The sequence below is a fragment of the Macrobrachium nipponense genome, chromosome 23 (assembly GCF_015104395.2).
Source record: "Macrobrachium nipponense isolate FS-2020 chromosome 23, ASM1510439v2, whole genome shotgun sequence".
In the NCBI taxonomy this organism is placed as follows: domain Eukaryota; kingdom Metazoa; phylum Arthropoda; class Malacostraca; order Decapoda; family Palaemonidae; genus Macrobrachium; species Macrobrachium nipponense.
In genome coordinates this window covers 49,294,780-49,316,120 of record NC_061090.1, presented here as the reverse complement: position 1 = coordinate 49,316,120, position 21,341 = coordinate 49,294,780, and the positions used below count along the sequence as shown (strand labels likewise).

Here is a 21,341-nt window from a genome sequence, read left to right as displayed (position 1 = left end):
GATTTCGTCAACCTCCAGACACGAGTGGGAGCCAGGCTATCCCACTACTGGCGAGAGTGGAGCCAAAGGGGAGCGGACGAGTGGACAATCGATGTTCTGAAGGAAGGATACAAGGTCCCCTTCGTAAGAAAGCCCCCTCTTTCGTCAGAGCCGTTAGAGTTGACTGCCACTTACTCAGGAAGCAAAGCAACAGCTCTGCAGGAACAAGTAGATCAGATGCTGTCAAAAGCGGCGATAGAAATAGTAGAGGACACCTTTTCGGAGGGATTTTACAACAGGCTATTTCTGGTACCAAAGAACTCGTGGGGGGGGGGGGGGGGGGGGGGGGGGGGGGGTTTGGAGACCCGTGCTGGACGTAAGTCTACTGAACAAATTCGTAAGCAAAATCAAGTTTGCTATGGAGACAGCAGCGTCAGTCCTAGCAGGCCAGACAAGGAGACCGGATGGTGTCGATAGACCTGCAGGACGCTTATTTCCACGTCCCAATCCACCCGAATTACAGAAAATATCTGAGATTCGTTCATCAGTCAACAACGTATCAGTTCAGAGCACTTTGTTTTGGACTAAACACGGCTCCTTACGTTTTCACTCGAGTAGTGTCGAACGTGTCCCTTTGGTTACATCTGGAAGGGGTACGGATATCGATGTACCTGGACGACTGGATAATCAGAGCCAAGTCGCAAGTAAAGTGTCTGGAGGACCTACAAGTAACTATGACGTTAACGACAGTTGGGGCTTTTAGTAAACCTAGCCAAATCACAGCTGACTCCTTCACAAGACATCATCTACCTGGGGATGAGGATTCAGTCAGTGGTTTTTCGGGCTTTTCCAGCCCCAAATTGCATTCTAGAGTGCTTAAGAAACGTGAAGCTCTTCCTAGGGAGATGGACCTGCTCGGCAAGGGAATGGATGAGCCTGCTGGGGACCCTTTCCTCGATCGAGCAATTCGTCTCCCTGGGAAGACTGCATCTTCGTCCACTTCAGTTTCATCTGGCAAGTTACTGGACGAGAGACCAAGACCTCGAGACATGGATTCCAATTCCTCGGGGAATCAAGAATCATTTGAGTTGGTGGGACGATCCCAAAAAACTTCAAGAGGGCCTCGAACTTCAACAGAAGAACCCCGACCTAGTGTTGTATTCAGATGCATCGGACGTGGGATGGGGTGCAACACTGGGGAAGGACGAGATCTCTGGTCTATGGCAAGATCATCAAAAAGAATGGCACATCAATGTGAAGGAGCTGGCAGCCATTCAGCTAGCCCTTTTGCACTTCCAAGAGGAAGTCAAGAAAAAGATAGTTCAGGTCAACGCGGACAACACCACAGCGTTGGCCTACATCAAGAAACAGGGAGGCACTCGTTCGGACTCCCTTTACGAGGCGAAAGAGAAGAACATTACTCTATTAACTCGCTTCATAGAAGGAGAGAGGAACATCAGGGCGGATCTCCTCAGCAGAGGAAGACAGGTTCTCACGACGGAGTGGACCCTGCATCATGAGGTATGCAGCAGGCTTTGGGATCTGTGGGGAGAACCGACAATAGACCTCTTTGCGACGCAGAGAACAAAGAGGTTACCTGTTTATTGCTCGCCAGTTCCAGACCAGGAAGCAGTGGACGCCTTTCTCATGGATTGGGAAGGACTAAACGCGTACGCCTTCCCCCCATTCAAGATCCTAGACAGAGTCTTGAAAAAGTTCAGGGAATCGATCAACGCCTGAATGATACTGATAGCTCCGTTTTGGCCCACGAGACCCTGGATCACGGAAGTGATGGAATGGCTGGTGGACACCCCCAGATCGTTGCCCTGTCGGAGCGATCTACTCAAACAGCCACATTAGAGAGATACCATCAAAATCTCCTCGCTCTCAGTCTAACTGCCTTTCTACTATCGAAAAACTGCCAAGAGCAATCGCAAGAGCGAGGAGGACGTCCACGATCAAGTAGTATCAATCTAAGTGGGACGTCTTTAGAGAATGGTGCAGGATTAGAAACATTTCCTCTTCCAATACCTCTATAATTCAAATGGCAGACTTTTTGTTATTTCTACGAAACCAACAGAAACTAGCGGTTTCTACCATCAAAGGATACCGCAGTATGCTGACATCCGTTTTCCATCATAGGAACATTGACGTATCGCGGAACAAGGATCTCTCGGACCTCATAAGGTCTTTCGAGACGGCTAAGAGAAAGGACAATCCAACCCCCTTTTGGAATTTGGATGTTGTCCTGTTGTTTTTAACTTCGAGTAGGTTCGAACCCCTCGACAAGGCTTCATGGAAGGACCTCACCAAGAAGACTCTATTCCTGGTTGCAACAGCCAAGAGAATAGGAGAGCTGCAAGCCTTTAGCAAGAATGTAGGCTTCAGTGGGGAGAATGCAGTCTGCTCGCTGCAACTAGGTTTTCTCGCCAAAAATGAGAATCCTTCTCACCCATGGCCTAGATCCTTTACCATCCCAGGGTTATCTCATTTAGTAGGACAGGAAAAGGAGAGAGGCCTTTGTCCAGTGAGAGCCCTAAAGTTTTATATACAGAGAACCAAACACTTAAGAGGACAGACGGACAACCTCTGGTGTTTGGTAAAGAAGCCTTCACTACCTTTGTCGAAGAACGCACTGGCGTTCTTTATCAAAGACTTGATAAGGGAAGCTCACCAGAACTGTGATGAGAAAAGCTTCCCAATCCTCAAAGTCAAGGCGCACAAAGTAAGAGCTGTGGCGACTTCGATGGCGTATCGACACAACAAGTCGATGAAGGCTATTTTAGAAGCGACTTTTTGGAGAAGCAAGTCTATCTTCGCAGATTGCTACCTCAAAGAGGTACAGACCCAATATGAAGATTGTTGCTCCCTGGGTCCGTACGTTGCCTCCGGCGCCGTAGTTGGAGAAGGTGCTACTGCCTCTAACCCGTAACCTTTTTTTTATACCCTTGCTTTTCTTGAACTTGGTATCACAGGTTGTCTGTGAAGGTTGTCGCAACCTTCCACAGTCTGGGATGCAAGTCTAGGTTAGGTTTTTATGGTGTGTGTTTTTAGTGTGTTAGTTGGTCAGGTGGTCAGCTCATTGTCCATGGCTTTGCCGGCATAGCAAGGGTGGTGGTCTAGTCATGTTAAGGTCGAGGACTGTGTGACAGCCCCACAGAGACTTTCTACAGCCCCCTGGGTGGATCGCTGGGTCTCTCAATGAATGCAGGCTAATGAGGCAGGAAAACTTTGAAGCCAGCCTCCTTATCAGGTAAGAACCAGATTATTAGTTTCAGCTAAATTGTAGCGATTAATAATTTTACGAATTCCCAACGTTGTTGAGGTTCTCTAACCCACCACCAAAGGTGTCAATCAGCTATATATATGTAACTACCATGGAAGTTAGATATTTAAAAATAGTATTTTCATTTTAAAATAAGTTGTTAAATATACTTACCTGGTAGTTACATATATATAAAGCTCCCTCCCTCCTCCCCTCTGAGAACAGGGGCATGGAATTTCTGAGGACAAATGGGAATGGTTCCAGGTACCTGGATAGAGGGAGCACAGGTATGATCACCTGACCATCTATCGGTGATAGCCGCGAATTTTGAATTTCTGCCGTGCGCGCGACGAATCGGCGGTTTAAAGCTATATATATGTAACTACCAGGTAAGTATATTTAAAAACTTATTTTAAAATGAAAATACCATTTTTCTAAATTTATTTTCATCCCATGACGCTTAATGTTTCCAAAACTTTTATCAGGTTAGCTGTATGCTCCTCTACAGTAGCACCAACTACAATGATATCGTCTAAATATACAAAAACCCCAAGGCCAATTATATAGGCTAAAACGGACATCATTACTCATGAAAAATGAGCCGGAGCATTCTTTAATCCAAATGGAAGGAAATTACATTCATATAGCTGATTATTCGCTATAAAGGCTGTTTTCTCTTTACTCTCATTATCAAGGGGTATTTGATGATAGCCGGACTTGAGATCCAATATGGTGAAAAATTTATTCTTCGATCGAGGGCAATGGATAGGTATTATCCTTGGTAATGGCATTCAATCGTCTATAGTCAACACAGAGCCCAGGGAGACTCACTTTCCCGAATGATACCCTGCTCTAGCATCTGTTTTATCTTTTCCCCAATTGCTTGTTCATGACAGGCAGGTGTTTTGTAAGGTTTACTTTGAATAGGGGGATGATCATCTGTTTCTATTTTAAAAGGTAACTTATTCATTCTCCCTGGAGGCTCTTTTCCTATCGCCAATGTGTGTTGATATTCTCTTTGTATTTCTCGTACGCAACTGCGGTAATTCAAAGGAGTTGCTTTTACAGCTGTTTGCAATCATTTTCTAAACTGGGGTTCGCCGCAATCTTAACTCTGTGTAGTCAAGGCTAACAGTGCGTTATCGGTTTCTACAAGGGAACACACTTCTAAATCACAGAGAGAGACATTACTTAATTCTAACCTACTACTACTCACATTTACAAAAGGGACATTTGCCTTGCCATCGACGATGGTAGCGACATCAGGCAACAGAAAGTCTGCCCACTTTCTATGGGGATTTATATATACCAACATTCCTTCTTGTAGTTTCCTTGCCGGGACAAGAGGAAGGAAGTAGAGATAGGCGGATGGGATTACTTCCCCTACCTCAGGGCTGGCAGGCACCACTCCCATATCCCCCGTGGCAGCCAGGGCAATTTGACAGCTGCTTTTGTTTCCCCCAATACAGGAATCTGTTGGTATTGCCCCCCTCCTACTGCATCGCCAATCCCACTCCTCCTCCCTCCATGCCAAAGAGAACCACTTTGTGCTTGCTCCCGAACCCGATTCTCAGTATAATGGGAATGCCCATTTGCACTGTGCAACGTTAGACACCCATTCGAGCGTTTGTTTGTACAGGGATGGGCGGCAGGAGCGAAGAAAGGACAGGGAGCGACTTGACCTCCTCCTCTATCTTGTTTCCGCCGCTTGCTATTCACTAGTTCTTGTAAGGCTGGAATAACGTCTTTTAACGGCACTTGTAGTGCTTCATTTCCATTGATGATACCTATAGCAGCTGTTGGAAGGACCTCCTCCAATATTTGCTTGCAGAAGGCATCTTTCGCAACTCCCGTTTGATCCTTTGCCGCTATCAGACTATCATAGTCCTTTGACAGTCAGTCGACAAAATAGGCCACGGTCTCCCCCACCCTCATTGGGGGCCGGTAAGCTGCCCTTAACTCCCTTCGTTCATCCTCCAGGAGGCCTAAACGGTGGATCAGTTTCTTTTTTAATTCGCCCCAATCTTCAGAAGAGTCATAGTATCAACCCACCTTCACACACCCAGTGTCCCCAGTAATTTTCTGTTTGGCAACCAAACCTCTTTCCTCGTCCATCCACCTTTCCGGAGCGAGTTCCACACACTTTAAAAAGGCCTTTACGGAGAAGAATCCTTCTTTGTGCTGGGAACCATTGAATTCTGGCACTTGCCCTGCAAGAACTGGTAGTTCCTCACAGGATCTGGTCTTCTTCCTGCGTCCGGAGGCGGTAACATCATTCCCTACGATGTGGACCTACTTATTACACTTTCTCTGTTACCATTTGTTTTTCCCGAAGGTCTGCTACTGTCCGTGTCCCTCGCGTTCGTCTGGTTCCCGCCCCCATGCTGTTTCCATTTCACAAATGCTTTAATAAGAGTAATTTGCTTGTCTATTTCGTGATTTACCTCACTACTTACCGGACTAACTTCTACCGCTCTAGACATTTCCTGTTGGACGAGTGGACTTCGCGCACGGCTACCAATCCGGTGGTGCGAGTTCGATTCTTGACTCGGCCAATGCGAAATCAGAGAAATTTATTTCTGGTGATAGAAATTCATTTCTCAATGTAATGTGGTTCGGATGCCACAATAAGCTGTAGGTTTCGTTGCTAGGTAACCAATTGGTTCCCAGCCACGTAAAAATATCTAATCCTTCGGGCCAGCCCTAGGAGAGCTGTTAACCCTTAAACGCCTATTGGACATATTTTACGTTGACGAAAATTGTCTGTTGTGTGCTTAATTGACGTAAAATACGTTGACTCAAAAAGTTTTTTTAAAATATTCGCAGAAAAATAGTTATAGGACTACTTGGCGAAAAATTTTGAATCACGTGCCTTGAGGGATGCTGGGAGTTCACGGATCAAGCTGTTGTTTTGTTTACAAGCGTTACCCAGGTGCGCATGCGCGAATTTCTTCTCGTACTAAAAAGCATCGGCGACACATCTCAGAAATGATTTCGTCACTGTCGTAATTTTTGCATCGTTTTATATTAGCCGTTACATAGTTTTATATATGAAAATGTGTGCAATTTCATATAAATAACAGTAAGTGCCAAAATTTCAACCTTCTGTCAACTTTGACTCGACCGAAATGGTCGAAAAACGCAATTGTAATCTACAACTCTTACATTCTAGTAATATTCTATCATTTACCTTCATTTTGCACAAATTGGAAGTCTAGCACAATATTTCGATTTATGGTGAATTTAAAAAAAAAACGTTTTCCTTATATCTGCGCGGTAACTCTGCTGAAAAAATCAGAAATTCTTTCGTCAGATTGTTGTAATGTTTGCACCGTTTTATATTAGCCGTTGCATAAAATTTTATATATGAAAATGTGCGCAATTTCATGTAGAATACAACTAAAACCAACCCATGGTTGTAGCTTTTATCAGTTTTGAAATATTTTCATATAAATAACGATAAGTGCCAAAATTTCAACCTTCGGTCAACTTTGACACTACCGAAACGGTCGAAAAACTCAATTTTAAGCTAAAACTCTTACATTCTAGTAATATTCAATCATTTACCTTTATTTTGCAACAAATAAATCAATATTTTGATTTATGGTGAATTTTTGAAAAAAAAAACTTTTTCCTTACTTCGGGCGGTAACTGCTGAAAAAATCAGAAATTCTTTCGTCAGATTGTCGTAATGTTTGCACCGTTTTATATTAGCCGTTACATAAAAGTTTATATTTGAAAATGTGTGCAATTTAATGTAGAATACAACTAAAAATAACCCATGGTTGTAGCCTTTATCAGTTTTGAAATATTTTCATAAAAATCATGATAAATAAAAAAAATTTGACCTTTGGTCAATTTTAACTCGACCGAAATCATCGAAAACTGCAATTGTAAGCTACAACACTTACAGTCTAGTAATATTCAATCAATTACCTTCATTTTGCAATAAACGGGAAGTCTAGCTCAATACGTATTTAGATTTATGGTGAATTTTTAAATTTTTTTTTTTTACGTCAGCACGTTACGAAATAATGCATCATATTGTGATAATATTTTCTCTGTGTTGTTTTGATCATTTTACAATTTGTTATATACCAAAATCATTGCAATTTAGTGTACAATACAACAAAAAAAAATTAACTCCTTGCTCTCTTCTTACCCCTGGGCTGTGCTCCAGAGGATTCAAATCTCCTCTTGGGGATCAGGCCCCAGCGAACTCGCAAGCTCTGGTTGACCCTAGCTGCTTCACCCAGAACTTTGTTCACTACGGTCTCGGGGAACAGGTTCGCACCCCAGATCGAAGCTTGATGAGCCTATTTGGTTCATGGCGAATGAAAGCATCGGCCAAGACGTGCTTCCTGCAGTTCATCCTGGCTACTGCGAAGTCATACACATCACACTGTAAGGTGTGAAGCAATGACTTCGTCAGGATCTTGAACAATGGTTCATCCGTGTAGACCAGGGTCGTCATTTCCGCTATAGTGGTGGAATTGATAGACCTACACAAGCGACATCTGGCTACATACTCCGCCTTTACCAGTGCCTCTGGGAGTCTGGGTAAGCGCTCGCTAAAGAGCGTCATAGCACAATCTTGGCTCAATTTGCCTACCGAGAATGTTGCCGGGGCATCTACCCAGCACTCCATACCTCCCAGGAAGAGCACGGATGGTAAATCCATCTCTCTGATCTGAGGCATGGGTTTGTCCTCTGCTGCTGCCTGAAGTGTAAGCTCTACCACCTTTGAGGTACACGGAATGGGAGTGTCATCTGGCACTGCAAACATTGTGAAGGGACTTTTGTGGCGTGTCAGCTTTGTGTTAGTGCACTCCCAATCAGTTAGGGTTCGAACCCAGGCTGATTGAGCTTGATCTCTGGGGAAGATGACCGTTTCTTTAGGTACTTAGTCTTCCCTGATCAATGCCTCCTCCGTCAGGCGCGCATAACCTGAAAAGGGAAATTGAAGAACTCAAAATCTTCTACTGGCCGGGTTCCGCACTCCTCGATCGTTAGCATGCCCTCTGAGAAGGGGGCATGTGCTGCTAACCTCCAAGGGTTATTGTTCTTGAAGGGTGGCAATTTAGAAGCGTCCGGTACTGCCCGGGGTTGCTGTGGTTGTCCGGACTGAAGGACTTCCTGCATCAAGATCTCTTGGTTCTTCAGTCTTTCTGCCAAAGACTGAATAGACTGACCTGACGTCTCCAGGCTCGAGACCAGCTGAGCTGAGATCTCTTGGAACTTGGAATTGAACCAAGTTCCCTATCTCTTGCATCAGCATGCTGGAAAAGGCTGTTGAGTCAAATCCAGGGTCCTGGAATCTGGGTTTAGACGCTTTTGCCCTCGATCCCTGCCTAGTTGTGGCAGCTTTTGTCGTGTCCGTCATCAGTTGGGGGCTGATGACGGACCAGAACGGGTTTCCCTAAGGGGCTTCGGTTTGGAAGGCTTAGGGAGGGACTTGGTAATAGACCTATGGGCGTCTATTTTAGCCTTACTTCAGGGATTACCGACCCCGACTCGTCCCTAGAAGTCTTAGGTCTCTTGGTAAACCGCTGAAATGAAAAAGAGGAATGAGACGGGCTAAAGGACAGAACTTTAGCCCGTGTAGCAACTGTCTATTATCATTGGCTCGCGGTCCAGATTGATCGCTGCGACCTCTCCGATGATTTCATCCCCTAAATCCTCCAGGTCTTCCGCCAGCCCGGCCTGTGTTTCCTCGCGGATCTTGCCGATGATCGGGTCCGCCAAGTCCGCTGCTACCGCTGCCGACATCTTTGCATTGGGGTAGATGAGGGAGCACATTTCCTCAGCCAGCATGTAGGGCTGTTTGGCCTTGACGTTGCGGCCAATTCCTCCCACCCAGATCTTGAGGGTGGAGAAGGCCGAGTCCTTGACGGCTTGGGGGTTCGTCTGGGAAGTGAGGTCTAACACCAAATTGTAGCAGATGGGTGCGAGACCAACAAGTTGTCCACTTGGACTGCACAACCTGCATGAGTGCGGCACACTTCATGCCCGCACGGCTGCTGCAGGATTGCAGTACATGCTGTCTCCTGACAGCGTACTAACTGTAAGTTAAAATGATACATGAGTATCATTACATGGACCCGCCGGAGATGTATCCGGCGGAGCATGCACTAAGTTATAATTGATACAAGAGTATCGTAATATATAGACCCGCCGGAGCGGAGATGTATCCGGCGGGTTATGCACTAAGTTATAATTGATACAAGAGTATCGCAATATATAGACCCGGCGGAACATGCCTTCCTACATTATAGTCGCCGTAATAAATTCCAGCTGCATGCATATAAAAGGCATTCATATTCATCCTCTCCCGCCAGCTTTCCGGCCCCGATATGCATTCTCCTCACAGTCTTATATAAAATTTAGGCTTGGTACCAGCAGAACAGGGAAAGATTAAACCTGGCCTGAATCCGTCGGGACCGGAGAGGCTTTCTTAGTAAACTAGGATCACCTCTCTTAGCTCATGTCTGCCTCCATCGGAATGAGGCACAGGGGTACAATGGTAAAACAGGAGAAGCTAGGGAAGGGAAATCAAAAGTACTTTTGGTCCTAGGATACCCGGCGGGGTAGAAATGCCTGGCGTAGTAAATGAACCTAATGCATATAACATAACTTAAAACTAAATAAATTACTGTGCCGGGGCACTGTATTCTATGCTCGTTCCAGGCCCAGTTCCCATTCAATACTATCTCTCTCTATCCCCAGGTCCGGCTAAGGGATCGAAACGGAAAATAGGTAAAACCTAGGCCTGAATCTGATCATATGAGGGATCGTGCTTGTTATATGCATAACCAAACGAGCTCTAGCCGGATCCCGGACCCGCCAGGGCGGAAGGATAGATGCTGGATAGGGGACTGGGGATAGGAACGGCGAGATGAGGTAGTACGCTGTGTATACCGTCCTGACGAGCCGGGTGGTCTACCAGGGCTCGTCTGGGTGGGCACCCCCGTACCACCCCGACTACGTAAGGTGAGGAGTACCACTCCTCCGACCGTACCCCCTACCCTTCCCCCGCGAGAGGGGATGGGGCTCGGATGGCTACCTGAGGTAGCGACTGGCGAGCTGTGACACCCCACCAAGGTGGGATGGGGGGAGGGAGGTCGTCTAGAGGGGTGGCTCACTCGCGATCAGTTGGTCACTCCAACCGGCCAGGTGGGACACCTCCCGGAAAGATGTGGATCCAACTGATCACAGGGACAGCCGGCCTATGGGCCGACTGTCCACCGAGTACAATACAACAATACGATATACCATATGATAATAAACACAATATAATAGCCCTGGCGTGAGAGGGAATAAAGGAGAATGAGGAGAAGGAGGGGGATAGGTGCGTATACTGTTCTAATGAGCGGCTAGCCTAACCTTCACATAATCGGAACGATCTGGTCAGGTCGGCCAGGGAGGCTCTGAACAGCTAGTCTAACCTTCCAAAAACGTAAATTCAATCACGATCTGGACCGGTAGGCCAGGGTGGCTCAAGGGACAGAAACGAAGGCCCATGAGGGCCATACAGCCCTCCATCAATGAATATTCGGCCTGGTCAGGTGAAGGAGGTATCCTCCTCATAGAAGACCCAGGGAAAAGGGATAAGGCTGCTCCCCTCCGATCCAACGAACCGGAGGGGAGCAGCCTATACGGGTAGGATAAAGGAATTCAGCCTAGCCTACTTCCCAAACCAATGAGGTCTGGGCGAGTAGGGGAGTATAACCCTCACGCCAGGATACATATCATAAAACGTCAGAATATCTATAATAAACTCGTAAATTCTTGAGTAAATGCTAAAATCAATATCAACACGACTACAATTAGTATGGATGACTAATTGAAAGTCGTCAAGAATAAAAGTTACTGCTAGCGATGCATGTAATGGCTGACTCGGGAACGGCGCATGCGGGGCTCCCATATATAAACAAATGCCTAAACATACTTATGATTAAAATCGCTACCATTACAATAACAAATTGATAATTGCAGTACTCAACTTAGATACAGAAGATTTCTGACGCTCAGACATCTTAATTAAGTCCAAAATAAGAGACTTCCAAAAAACATGTGTTTACACACTAGTGCTATTAACCCTTAAACGCCGACTGGACGTATTTTACGTCGACATTTTTTGTCTCTCGGGTGCCGACTGGACGTATTTTACGTCGACATACAAAAGTTTTTTTTAAAAATTCGCGGAAAAATACTTTTAGGCCTACCAGCCAAAAACTCTTGAATCACGCGCCTTGGGGGATGCTGGGAGTTCACGGATCAAGGTGTTGTTTTGTTTACAATCGTTACGCAGGCGCGCAAGCGCGAATTTCTTTCTTGCCGCACTAAAAAGTATCTGTGACACATCTCGGAAATTATTTCGTCACTTTGACATAATTTTTTTACCATTTTAAATTAGCCGTTACATGGAGTATTATATATGAAAATGTGCGCATTTTTATGTAAAATACAACAACAAAATACTCATGATTGTAGCTTTTATCAGTTTTGAGATATATTCATATAAATAACGATAAGTGACAAAATTTCAACCTTCGGTCAACTTTGACTCTACCGAAATGGTCGAAAAACGCAATTGTAAGCTAAAACTCTTATATTTTAGTAATATTCAATCATTTAACTTAATTTTGCAACTAATCGGAAGTCTCTAGCACAATATTTCGATTTATGGTGAATTTATGAAAAAACTTTTTCCTTACGTCCGCGGCGGTAAACTCTTCCCGAAAAATAATCATACATGCGATTGTGGTAATGTTTGCACCATTTTAAATTAGCCGTTACATAAAGTTTTATATATGAAAATGTGCGCAATTTCATGCACAATACAACTAAAAACAACCCATGGTTGTAGCTTTTATCAGTTTTGAAATATTTTCATATAAAAAATGATGTGACAAATTTTCAACCTTCGGTCAAATTTGACTCTACCGAAATGGTCGAAAAACGCAATTGTAAGCTAAAACGCTTATATTCTAGTAATATTCAAGCATTTGCCTTCATTTTGCAACAAATTGGAAGTCTCTAGCACAAGATTTCGATTTATGGTGAATTTATGAAAAAAATAACATTTTCTTTACGTCCGCGCGGTAACTCTTCCGAAAAAATCATACGTGCGATTGTGGTAATGTTTGCACCATTTTAAATTAGCCGTTACATAACGTTTTATATATGAAAATGTGCGCAATTTCATGTATAATACACGATAAATAGAAAAAAAAACCACGTTCGGTCAACTTTGACTCTACCGAAATGGTCGAAAAACGCAATCGTAAGATAAAACTCTTACAGTCTAGTAATATTCAGTCATTTATCTTCATCGTGAAACAAATTCGAAGTCTCTAGCACAATATTTAAATTTATGGTGAATTTTAAAAAAAAAACTTTCCTTCCTTCCGCGCGCGGATTCTCCGCCACAAATCTCCGAAATTTGTAAGTCCCATTCTCGGAATATTTGCTCCGTTTCATATTAGGCATTTCATAGAGTTTTATATATGAAAATGTGCGCAATTTCATGTAGAATAAAACTAAAAATATTTGAAAGTTGTAGCTTTTCTTATTTCCGAAATAATTGCATATAAATAAATATATATAAAAAAAATTCGACATTCGGTCAACTTTAACTCGTCAGATATGGTCGAAAACTGCATTTGTAAGCTAATATTCTTACAGTATAGTAATATTCAATCATTTGTCTTCATTTTGAAAGAAATTGGAAGTCTCTAGGACAATATTTAGATTTATTGTGATTTTTGAAAAAAAAATTTGTTTACGTCCGCGCGTTACGAATTCATACATTATTTTGTGATAATATTTTCTCTGTGTTGCTTTTATCGTTTTGCAATGTGTTATATACCAAAATGATCGCAATTTAGTGTACATTACAACGAAAAAAAAGTAACTTGTTACCTTTAACCGTTTTGCGCACAGCGCGATTGAATATAATTATATGAAATTTCATTTTTGCGCTATCATATATCGCATTATTTATATATGATAATGATAATTTTTTTCCATTTCTGATGGTTGCATACTAAACTTCAGGCAATGACAAAAAAAGGAGCCAAAAATAACCTCTAATCTTCAATACTAAGCGCGCTATGATTTTTTGAAAAAAATATTTTTTCCGCTTCCGCGCTCACTCTGAAACGTCTCCGGCACACTGGAGACATTTTTTTTTTTACCGCTTCGGCGTTTAAGGGTTAAAAGGAATGACGATTGAGGCGCTAGTTGTAGCAGTAGCGGGCATTAGATGGCTTTGGTACGGCTCCTCTTTAGAAGGGGGAAATTGACAAAGGAAGAGACTAAATGGCAGGGGACCTCTGGTGGTGGTTTCACTCGCTCCAGTTTTATACTGACACCCTATACAGGGGTGAGCAAACCAGGTTTATTCTGGTATAATCCATGTAGCTTTTTCTCTTGTATATTTAGCAATATTTATACCTTAGAAATGAATGCTATAGGAACATTTCACGGAGCGACACAGGTTAGGCCTAGAAAAATTCTCGAGTCTCAGTAAATGAGAGAGAGAGAGAGAGAGAGAGAGAGAGAGAGAGAGAGAGAGAGAGAGAGAGAGAGAGAGAGAGAAATTTCATGAACACTTGGTGGCAACAACACAACTGCTGCTCCCCCTCCGTCCCATTACTTGATATGTTTGACAGTTTTAGTACCTGGAGTTTGAGAGAGAAGACTGGGATTTCCTTCATTCTTACATAATTTTTCAAATTTATAAACTAAAATCTTACTAATTCACTTAAGTATTTTCTTTAATGAATTGATGTTATTGCTGTATACATTAATATTAATATTTGAAAATATGAAATCAATTATTTATCATACAAAAATACCATACATCTCTGTAGGAGAGAGAGAGAGAGAGAGAGAGAGAATTATTATTTTTACTATGTGATATCATTTAATCTTATTAAACTTACTAATACAGTATTAATCAGTATTAATATTTGAAAATTAGTAAATCATTTTTGCACCATAAAAATGCATTTAGTCATGAAAAAAACATCAAAATACAATAATTGGTGGTGATTTTCGCCGGAAAATCCAGCGTATAGGTGAATTCCCCGCAAATAGTGGCTAGATAGGGTCCAGAGAGAAATCCGCGAATCAGTGAGTCTGCGAATCCGGAGAACGCGAATATGGGGGAACACTATATTATATATATATTATATATATAATATTTATATATATATTATATATATATATATATATAATATATATATAATATATATATATATATGTATATATATATATATATATAGATATATATATATATATATATTATAATAATATATATATATATATATATATATATATATATATATATATATATATATCATATATATATATATATATAATATCATATAATATGATATATAGTTATATATAATTATATATATATTATTATATATATATGTATATTTTAATATATATATTATATATAGTATGTATATATATATATATATACATTTTTTATATAGATATTTTTATATACTATATATATAGATAGATAGAGGTAATTCATGATGAGTTAGTTCATTACTAAGATATTCTAAAATAGTCTATAGGGACTTTAGTAAAAATAGAATATACATCAAGACTAACGAATCTGTCCGTGGGGCAAAGAGTAATTTTGTTTAATTTATCAACTAAATCTAAAGAATTATATACAGTATATGAGAATCGGAGATGGTTCCAAGTAACAGGGACAAGATCTTAGTGATATATTTTAGAATATCTTAGTAATGAACTAACTCAGCATGACTTACCTCTACCTATAAGTCACATTATTTCACTCACTAGGTTGTGCATTTGTGATTGTAAGTTTATATTCAATGGTGAATTTTATCAACAAATATTTGGCATGGCAATGGGCAACCCTTTATAGCCTTTCCTCTCAAACTTGTACATGGAAGTCTTTGAAAAACGCTGCTTACCTAATATTATTTATATTCCTGTAAAGTGGTATAGATATGTTGATATTTTAGCTGTTCTGCCGTCGGTATTGATGTAAATGATTTACTCTCTAAATTAAATAACCAGGTACCATCTATTAAGTTTACTCTAGAATTAGAAAAAGACAATTATACCTCCCTTTCTTAGATGTTTTGATACACAGAGAACCATTTCAATGTAAATTTAGTATTTATAGGAAACCTACCAACAACTTAACTTATGTTCATTTCTATTCAGGCGACCATCTTAGCATAAAAATATCAATTTTTTCTTCTATGTTTTTACGAGCATTATGCATTGTCAGTCCCCAATATTTGGATCAAGAAATTGAATACATAAGAAAAATAGGGAAAGATTTATGTTATCCTTCACATATACATATTAGATATTTGTTATAATAAAGCCCACAAAAAGTTTTATAGTGTAAGTAACATGGAGAAAGAAAATTCTAAGAACATTCTCAGTTTGCCTTTTTTTAATGGATTTGAAACCATTAAATCATTGCTAAAAGCCTTTAAGGTCAACCTTGTTTTTTCCTATAATAACACACTAAAAGGAATGTTAATAAATAATGGCCCCAGAGAAAGTAACAACATAATATATAAGATTCCATGTCCCTCATTTTATCTCAGACAGTCGAGCAAGGGCTTACAAGTAAGGTTAAGCCAGCATAAATATTCTTTAAAAACTAGGCAAACATCTAATGCAATATTCATTCATTTAAGTGAAAACAACCACCGAATAAATTGGATTGGTAGTTCAGTAATTGCAAGGTCAAAAGATGTCTTATCACGAAATCTTTTAAAATCTGCTTTAATACAACTTACTTCTCATTGTAATTTCAATATTAGTCGTGGCCTGTTTCATTTAAACCCTTGTATTTGTAACATGTTTAAGAATGACCTCAAAGATATAATTACAGACTTAAATAAATATTAGTTGCCTTAGAGATATCTTTGTTGTATATGTATGTTTAATATGTATTGTGAATATGTATTGCAAATATGTTTTTGTTTACCAAAGTTCTGAATAGCTGTCACCTATAATAATCCTTTAATTGTCTTGTCCTTGTGTCTGAGGAGATTGTCTTAAACTTTTAATTGTACCCATGTTTTTGCTTGTTTGGGAAGGTTACTCATCTTCCAGGTGTGTCGGATTCTTGGTACTAATCTCTTTATAATCCCTATCTGTCAGTTAAACGACCTTTCGTGTATTGGGTAGAAGTGGTAGTAAAACATCTAGGACAAGAAAAAATGAAACGATTGAAGCTAATAATTGGTGAGACTAGATGGTTAAAATGAGCACCAACCAGAGGCAGTATTCATCTACATAGCTCTCTTAATTGATAGGAACGACAAGCATTGTTTTTTTCCAATGCTAGCAACTTTTCTGTTTCAAATTCATTACATGATTTAATGCTTTGGAGTAGAACATCCCTATGATCCCACCTCCATTCAATGTGGAATCAGCTATATAATTACTGGGTAAGTCACATATACAAAAATGATATTTTTATAATAAAATTACTATGTGAGGGTACTCATGGATGTATTATGGCATAATCTCTTTCATGCACTTGAAATCCAAGTGTAAACACACCAACAATCATACACGCTGATTGCTCTCTCTCTCTCTCTCTCTCTCTCTCTCTCTCTCTCTCTCTCTCTCTCTCTCTCTCTCTCTCTCTCTCTCTCTCTCTCTCTCTCTCTCTTACTGACACAATCGGGTACACACACTATCGATTCCTTTGATTATCCTCATAAAATGTGAATAAAATTGATTTTGTTATCAACCTGTGACTGCTGCAACCATTACTTCCTCAAAGGGTTCCCGTGTCTCCTCCCAGCCGGCCATGTATTATTCCCACCAAACAGTTCGTAAATTGTACATAGTAACAAAGTTTTCGAAAATTTTACTTCATATACCATATTGTTTATTACTTTACACTCTTAAATTTAACTTTTGAATACATTAACAATAGAAAAAGAATGTGAAAAGGGGGACTTTTTGGGTTGGCTGGAACGAATGATCCTGATTCCCATTATTTCTTATGGGAATATTTGTTTCATATTTTGAACAAATTGTATTTCAAACAGCCTTCTGGAACGGATTAAGTTCGAAAAGTCTGAGGTACTACTGTGGTTGGAACATAACCCAAATGTTTATCACCATAAAACTTGCATTCCTTGAATGTGTTTATATCAAAGTTAAACAAATAGCTAAAAAATACTTGAGAAGAGGTTAAGGGATTACTGTATGACTCCATGCGCTTTTTAAGTCATTTCCATCACAGAAACTGTCTGTCATATCAAAATAAATTGATATCAAACACTTTATAAGTACTTCAGCATACTCTCGGATAGGGTCTGTACATCGTATTATTTCTGCTAATGAATGATTCTTTGGTGATACTGGCACTGAAAAGCAACAAAAATTTGTTCATTTGCTTTGGTTAAGAAAACTGAATTTTTTCTCTAAAATAATTCATGAGAAGTGCCTTGACTTCTTGGTTTGTGATTGTGCTGGAAGATTCTTTTCATTCATGCAATCTCGAACATAACTATGTTCCAAACGTCTTCTCTAGACAAGCACATTTCAATCTCTATTACAACCTCTAACCACAATTCCTTCATTCTACTCATAGAATCTCTCTGATTTAAGCATTCTCGTTCATAATCAACTAAATATCTACAGATATACCGTTTATGACATATTAACTGCACCAAAAGATTGCAGGTCCTTATGTATACATCATCCTGCAAGAAAACGGTTGCATGTAAGAATTTAGCTGCTCTGTCTTTCTCTGAAATTTGATATTTTTCACATACATCATGGCACTTAATTTTACTGCATCGCATGTCTTTATACCGAGACAAAGGACTGCATACTGTTGGGTGCACGGGGAGTACTCTTGGATCTTAACTTATGGGTTAGTACTACTTTAGCAGTTTCTCCCACCTCTTCTTAATTTTTGTGCCAGCTTCAGTTGCATGACTTTTCTTGAAAGCTTTTTTCAAAGTGTACCTCTTACAACATTTGTTGTTCATATGATATCTAAAATTTTCTTCTCCAATCAACCTCAACCTCTTACAAACATTTTCATTTCTGATTTCTGCTGCTTCTCCAATTCTCTACCTTCCATTTTCACTGCTTGTACTACTTCATACCTTCCATTTTCATTGCTTCCAGTTCCCATGTCTGATGCCTGATATATTACACACTTTGAAAAGTCAGACATTTTAGCCGACAGTCCAGTTCTTTTAAGCTTGACAGTATTTTTAGCCATTCCTACTCAGTAACCTGGAATGAAGAATTTTTATCAGTTAGTTGAAAAATATTATTGATTTTCACAGTTAGTAACCTTCATTACTTACTGAGATCACATCTAAGAACAACAAATCAAAACAAATCGTAACTCAAATTTTTCACAGAAAATTGTCATTATTAATGTTTTTATCACATAGCTTTTATCATTTTGAACCTTTCCTATATTATAGTACATGAAAATGAGACTTAATGTTTTTCACTTGGCCATACAACTGAAATTTGGACAAAACCTAGAATGTCATGACCACTTGACTTCTAGTGATCCTCAAATCAGATTTCAAGTTGTGTTACATATCATTTTGTAGAGCTTTCCGAGACGAACATTTTGAGTGGTACATTTACTATTCTTGCATGCTTCTGAAAGAAGTTATTCCACTTTAAATTTTCTTCATTCATTATTTTGAGTCACTTTTTTGTCACAATGACTCCATAAATAAGTGAGTTTCTGCCAAATGCCCATCAAGCCAAAGTCAACCCTACCTTTTCTGATGACCAGTATGGTCTACTATTGAAAATAGGTGATAAACTTAGGGTACAAAATTTTCTACGAAAACCTCCTCAGCTGACAGACTATATTGAAACCAAAATAGATTCAAATTTATCCTTAGTAAAACCAAAAGGGATCTGAAGGCACAGGTCAGTATGGATTTCCTCTAAGGGCCCCCATACACTGAATGATTGTATGAATAACTGTGTGAACGATTGTCATTATCCACACACACACACACACACACACACACACACACACACACACACACACACACACACACACACACTATTCAGACAGTATGAACAATCTCCGCACCGATTTTAGTCTGAACAAAAGATTTTGTCTTGGGAAGACATGGCATCATCTCTAGAAGAGACATGCACTATAGCGTTATATCAGCAGACAAGCATATACATTGAACAACCTGTGTATGACAGACATAAGTTGCAAGCCAGCAACCTGGTCGTGACAGATTTCAGCTGAGATCGTTCAGACACGAAACTCCACCCACTTTTGCATTCAGAGAAGCCCATGCACAATGTTTTTACGAACGATACAGACAGTCGTTCAGACAATTGTTCAGTGTATGGGGCCCTTAATATTGCAGACTTAACAATATTACTCCTGATTTCATCAAGTTTAAAGTTTACTGCACTACACTTTATCACTCCTGGTTCTACTATGATGTTAATCGGCAGCTATTGGATATTGAAATCAGATACAAAGAAAACCTTTTTGTTAAACGTACGGATACATCAAGTTCTCAAACGTTATAAAAAATACTGTATATCATTTATCAATTTTATTCAACTAAAATGCACTTAGCAAAACTCTTAACTTTTATTCTGCACTCATACAAAATACTAATTCTAGGATACTATAGACTGACCATTGAAATCATTTTGGTTACATGTTGAATATTGATTTTTTTGCTAAAAAGATCAGATGTAGCGTTTGATATATTTTATTACAAAATTATATTTTTTGCGTTAGTTTGTGGTGTTTTTTATTTTTTTTATCCTTTTCTGTACCATACAGTGGAAAGCTTATTTATGCATAGAATTAGAACTTTGACCAAAAAATGGTTTAGATGGCAAGGAGTACACTGAAAAATGTTTTTCATTTAAGAAAAATTGTGAGATTTTTATTTGAGTTGACAGACACATTGTGATTTATCAGAATGGAGAAACAGCAAGAATTTTATTTTTGATTAAATTTTATGAAGTTTGTGTTGGAAAGAAATTATGCTTTCATGTACAGTGGGGTTGTTTCATAAAGCAAATCCAGTTTTTATTGATTTTTTTTTAGTAGTACAGATAACCTTTTTGTTAGGGATTAACACAATGAGGAAAACACTAAAATGTTGGACAACTGTAATTTTATTAAAATAATTAAATTCTCCGCTTGCTACAAGTTTATTTCCTCTTTGCAGAACTCATGCAGCAATATCTTCAGCAGCTGAGACAGGAGACAGGTCTCCGAGTCTGTGAACGAGTCTTCAACACAGCCGACGGTAAACCTTCCAAGTGGTGGCTCTGCTTTACAAAGAAGAAGTTCATGGACAAAAGTCTTTTGGCACCTAGTGCTTAATTGTCATGTGTGCTTGTATGTATGTGTATATATATATATATATATATATATATATATATATATATATATATATATATATATATATATATATATATATATAAACCTTTGTGGAATCATATTTTCAAATTTATGTTTGATTGGATAAGTGGAATTGATTTAAAATTTTTAAAATTTGAATTAGCTATATAGCGATGATGATTATGTGTTACAGATTTTATTAAAGTTGGGAAATAAGTTTGTTTTATTTGATGAGGTTGGCATACTAGTAATTTTTCTATATAGTGGCTTTAATTGGAGGAAGCAAAGGCATTTCATGTTCAAGTCAAATATAGTTTTTGTACATGCAACTTCCCCGGCAGATATATACTTAGCTTATGTCTCTGATGTCCGACAGAAATTCGAATTTCGCGGCACACGCTGCAGGTAGGTCAGGTGATCTACCCCCCTGCCGCTGGGTGGCAGGAATAGGAACCATTCCCGTTCTAGAACCAGATTTTCTCTGTCGCGGTAGTGTCAACATATGTTGTTGCTACCTCCTGACTTGATTTTCGTTTTTCATTGCCATCGATCTTCTGGGCTGTCTTTTGCAAGGAAGTACTGGGTCTTTGGTTCGGCATACGCTTTTATTAACTTTTTAATAAATTTGGTTTCGAAAATTTCGAAGAATATATGATGTGTAACTACCGAAATTTTCGGTAGACACTC

The 21,341-nt window shown here is 39.6% G+C and overlaps 1 long non-coding RNA gene across 1 annotated transcript in view; it reads left to right on the top strand.

The window, feature by feature from the left end:
- Positions 1-20,564, top strand: part of LOC135200358 (uncharacterized) — a 49,645-nt gene extending 29,081 nt beyond the window's left edge. The window contains exon 3 of the long non-coding RNA XR_010311269.1: positions 20,479-20,564. This is a non-coding gene — a long non-coding RNA (uncharacterized LOC135200358). The remainder of the gene's footprint in view (positions 1-20,478) is intronic.
- Positions 20,565-21,341: the final 777 nt, after the last annotated feature.